This window comes from Copadichromis virginalis, linkage group LG14 (assembly GCF_057382275.1).
Source record: "Copadichromis virginalis isolate Kocher_CV1m ecotype Utaka linkage group LG14, C_Virginalis_male_GT1.1, whole genome shotgun sequence".
Classification (NCBI taxonomy): domain Eukaryota; kingdom Metazoa; phylum Chordata; class Actinopteri; order Cichliformes; family Cichlidae; genus Copadichromis; species Copadichromis virginalis.
In genome coordinates, this window is record NC_140631.1 from 41883810 (window position 1) to 41888809 (window position 5000).

The 5000-nt window shown below is 49.3% G+C and overlaps 1 protein-coding gene across 1 annotated transcript in view; it reads left to right on the plus strand.

Moving 5' to 3' along the window:
* plekhg2 (pleckstrin homology domain containing, family G (with RhoGef domain) member 2) overlaps positions 1–5000 on the plus strand; it is an 81414-nt gene that overhangs the window by 43088 nt on the left and 33326 nt on the right. The window lies entirely within an intron of this gene.

The following is a 5000-nucleotide window of genomic DNA, read 5'->3' on the forward strand; positions in this document are numbered from 1 at the left end:
TAACTTAGGCAGAGCGGAACAGTAATCATCTTGTGCTGAGTGAAACATGGTTTTATTGCTGCAGGTAAACTGTTGCTGTTGGTTACATGTCCGTGATTCTGGGCTCTGGCTCAGCTGAAGTAACTCACAGTTACATGATCACAGAGTGGCCATCGTTGCTCTCAGGTGTGTTATAGAGTCCCTGCCTGCATATTACAGGCAGCAGGTAAATGTTGAGTGATTTAACTATGTGCGTCTGCAGGGTGGTCCAGGGGAAAGTACAGTGTAAAAAGGAAACGTTGTTGCACAGTCTGAAGGCTTGAATCTGGAGTCAGGTGTCATTTACTTTACCTGAGGCCTGTGTTAGAGGCGTGCCGGGTGATGTCTCGCTGACGTGTTTGAGGGAAACGTGGAGTAAAAGACAAAAGACACTTCTTCTGCTTCTTGAGCACATGTGTTAATGCTGAACAAGACTTTGTTCATGAAATAAGAGAAATGTGGAAACAATGTGCTTTAGTGCATACATGTCACAGTCTTTTCACCTCGACTGATAGCAGAAGCTAATATCAGGTTATGACTGTGAGTGAGTGATTACAGGCTCGGACAGGTTCAGTGAAAGTAAAGAGACGTCCTGAGTGTTTCTGTGGGCTGATCTGGGCTCAGTTACACGGCGGCTGTGACTCAGGAGGCAGAGTAACTAATCTGCTAACTGGAAGGTTGGTAGTTTGATTCCTGGCTGCTCCAGTCTCCATGCCAAAGCGTCCTTGGGCAAGATACCGAACCCCGAGGTGCTCTGTGATGTGTCGGTCAGGGTGCCAAAGTTCAATGGGAAACATCTTCCACCTGCAGGAGCTTCTGTCGCTTCAGCATGAAAGGATGAACTGGACTGGCGCTGGGTTGCAAAGTGGCTTGCAGATAAAGCAGCGTAACCTTAAAATATAACCGTTAATCAAGTCAAGAAGATGATCCTGGTATCAAATGTAGTGTTCCCCTTCATCATTCAACAGTCCCAAATTCAGCCCCTGCTGTGAACTCGGAGGGTGTTACTGTAAAATTTCTATTCCTCATCCTTATTTGGTCATCAGAAGCCCCACCCACCTGCTGCTTAAACCCTAATTTTTGAGGAGCAGCCAATCAGAAGAATGACAGATGAACTGAAGCCCAGTGTAAGCTAAAGAAGGATTATTTTGAACTGCGAGTCATGCAAAGCTGCTGTAATCCACAATAAGGTGGAAACGAACGGCTCTGTGATGCGTCTGAGCCGTGTGACTGTGGACCCGCCTCCTGCTCTGCAGTCAACCCGCCGACACACCGCCATCAGAGTTTTGATAAAAACACATTTCACTGCATTCAACTCTTTAGTCTTCGTCCTCGTCTCAGCGCGTTTCTGAGACGCCGCTCAGTCAGCTGCTGTTTATCACTGCGTTAAAGAGCCGGCGCTCCGAGGGAGGATGAAAACCAGACCTGTGTTTTCTTGGCCCCAACCCGCAGGGGAGAAGGAGGAAGAGGTGGAGGAGGGGAAGGCCCAGCTCGGTGTTTTGGGGGTCACGGGGTCCCCCGGGGTCAAGGTTAGGTTTGCTTATTTAGTGGGTTAAATTCCTGGGAAAGAAGGGAGGAGATAAAATGTGTTGATGAGCTGAGGTGTGAACATCCAGGAGAAACAGGCGGGAAAACGTCATCTGCAGAGGATGGACAGGAGCAGCAGCCAATCAGAGGACTTCCCATAGACGAGCGCCATAACACCGTGTGTGATCACTGGACTTATTTAACTCAGGCATCAGGACACTCCCATTATCACTGCCAAAACATTAAACACAGCAAAAGGATATTCTGCTTTATTTTAATAGATTTTAATTAATAAATTGTCTAAATTAAAAGACAATGAAGCTGCGTCTCCATGTCGCTGACCTCGTGCTCTTCCTGCTGACGGCGAGGGGAAGCAGCTCGTCTGCTCCTCAGGTGCACGCCTCGTCGGGATTGGTGGAAACCCGTGGCCCGCCCAAGTCTGCGTCAGGCTGTGGGGCTGCGTGTTTGTAAAGCAGGAAATGAAGACGAGCAGAAAGTTTAGCTTTAAAACTCAGTAAACGGACCGTTGTTGAAAGGCTTCGCTGAGCGTGGACAGGACGTGTGCGTGTGTGGACGCCGTCGCCGTGACGAGCGCTGACAGCTCGGCGTGCTGCCGGTTTGCTCTCGGACTGACCTGACAGACCTGCCTTAAATGCTGCTTCGTGCACATAAACAAACGTGCGTGGATCAGCGTTGTGATCGTTTCCATTTCCTTTGCCGATATCTCTGTTTTTCCCCGACATGCTTGTCGTCCCACATTAAAGACATTTTTCCTTCTGTCTTTAATTATCAGCTCCGTCTCTCTGTTTACTCGCGTCGTCGTCCCGTCTCTGTGCTTCCTTCACTATTGTGGCGTCTCTCTCTCTGTCTGCCTGCCGCTTTGCCTCTGACATCCCGGCTTTTCTGTGGTCACTCCATTCCCAGAATTCCCTCTTCCTTTCCCATAATCCCCGGCTAATGATGTCCGCCGGCCACAAAACGAGGCCTGACGCCAGAGCCGAGCGAGCAAGCGAGCGAAGGCAGCGAGGAAGAGGAGGTGGAGGAGGGAGCGTGTGTGTGTCGGTCCATACGCACGGATATGTGTGTGTGTGTGGGTTTGTGATAATGAGAGCCTCGATCGGAGCTCGTTAGCTGAGAATGCAGTAAGAGTTTGCAGCGTGACCTCATATAATCTCCTCCTATCTCCTCCTCGTCACGGCCGCTCGCTCGCAACACCACCACGCTCCTCGTTTTCCCAGAAATAATCAAAATCAGCTCGTTTCACTGTGAAACAGTGAAAGTGGTATTTCACAGTAATCCGTCGACGTACGTGAAACACGGACAATGCTTTTCATTATCAGGGCTCTGAGCGTTCGTGGGTTCGTCCTCAGTAACCGAAGCTTCTCACGTGGTTTGATCCGCAAACTCCAACCTGTGGATGCAGCTCGTCCTCCATGTTCTGCTGCTCAGACCTCCTCCAGCTCTTCTTCGGGAAAACTTCCAGAGGTCTCCTCTCCAGCTGGATGTGCCTGGAACACATCTGAAGCATCCCCGTCAGACGATGTGGCGGAGCTCCTCGCCGTCCCTTCAGACGAAGCTCATTTACTCACTTTAATCATCCAGAGATGAGCGTCAGACAAACCTGCACAAACGAAGGGTCCTCTGGTGTTACCAGATGGAGGCCTGCTCCAATATGGCAGAAAAAGATCATCATCAACTTAAATGTCTTGTTACAGGAAAGTAAAAATGAATGAAACAGCAGTTCAGATCAGTGAGAGGCAGCTGGAGGACGATGTCTCCTGTCTGATCTCAGCTCAGATGGATCCATGTTTATCATAAACTCATATGAGCTGTCGGCGTGTTTCGTTCACGCCGCCTCAGTCGTCCGACGTCACGTGAAATATGTCCAGCAGTAAAAGTCCCTCCAGTGAAATTCTCTGAGGCTCCGCTCGTTCCTGATGCATTGTTCAGAGAGCTGCACTTTTTCAGATAGTTATCAGACATTTGGCTCGAGTTTCTGCCTAGCAACAAACATCGGCCTCGCCAAATAAAAACAAAGCTTCTCAGAGACGTTTTCAGTCTCATGCAACAGTTTGTTTTACTGCTCGTGTTATTTTTAAACTGCGCGGTGGGGAAATAACCAGATTCAGCTGCGCCGAGGTCATCAAAGCTCCTCAGAACGCACGGTCAGGACGGAGACTTCGACTTCAACCTAAATCCACTTTTCTAGGGTAGCTTTGCATGATTCACAATTTGATTCACGTCGACCTGACTCACTGTCAGATGCTCTTGTGTTTCTTCGCTGTTGGCCGTGTTAGATTAAAACGCCTCGCTCTGTTCAGCGTCACAGCGAACAACAAGTTTCCTGTTTTGCAACAAATTCCTTCTTTCCCAAATTTTCCTCATAATTCATTTTGGTTTGGAGGCCGGCAGCTTTCAGGCACCCATGGGCCTGAAAACGTGCACGGCTGCACATAGATCTCAAACACACGGAGTCTGTTTCAGAGAGAGACCAAGTTAGAGCATCGGGACGTTAAACCCGACGAGAGAGAAAGAGAAGGTTTGTAAGCAACGCCGCGACCCCAGCGGGCGTCTGAACGCTCTCGCTCGGCACGATAACCACCGTCAAAGCTTTATGATGAGTCCTCAAAAAGACGAGGCGAGCGTAACGCGCTGACGCTTTCTGCTGCCACTCAGTTGTTTCCAGCTTTGCTTCGTCCTGCACGAATGACCTTAAACGAGTATTGATTAAAACCACAGACGGAGACTCTGAGCTCAGCAGCAAACGGCCAGCAGGTCAAAGGTTATTCCACAGAATCTGGATTGGTTTGGCATCACGCCGCTGTGGCTTAAGAAGTGCACAGTGTGGTTAAGATGGATGGAGAAAAGAGAGGACGAATTAAAACAAAGCGATAAAGAAGGTTGTTGTACTCGGCCGGGTGGAGGGACGAGGGTGGAGGGACGAGGGTGGTCAGGGGGAGAGTTTCCCTGAGTTGGTGTAGCATCATGCTAATCTCTCTCAGTCGCAGCGCTCGCTGTGACTACAGTATGATGGTTAGTTATTACAGCATCAGACCGTCTGTGCTCGCTCTGTGGACAGTTTGCAAGCTGCAGGTCCTTCATGCTCAGGATCACCCGGATGATGCGTTTAGGGAACCTCAGTGGTTCCGTGGTGGGGTGGTTAACACCTCTGCTTTACATGTGAGAGATCCTCCTATTCAAGACTGGGAGGAGAGACAAACCAGTGTAGTCCTGGTACTGGTCCCAACCTACAGGGTTATACCTGCTAATTATTGCTCAGTAACATCCAAATAAAGTCCTACACAGCACAACTGGGACTCCAGTTTGCAGAGATAAAGCCTAGGAGACAGCTAGCTACAGCCACCTGTGTCACGATCCACGTGTCAATCAAAGAGACCACGCCCCTTATAATGCAAACTTTATGCTTTAGTACAATTTAAACAGGTGGGTTATTA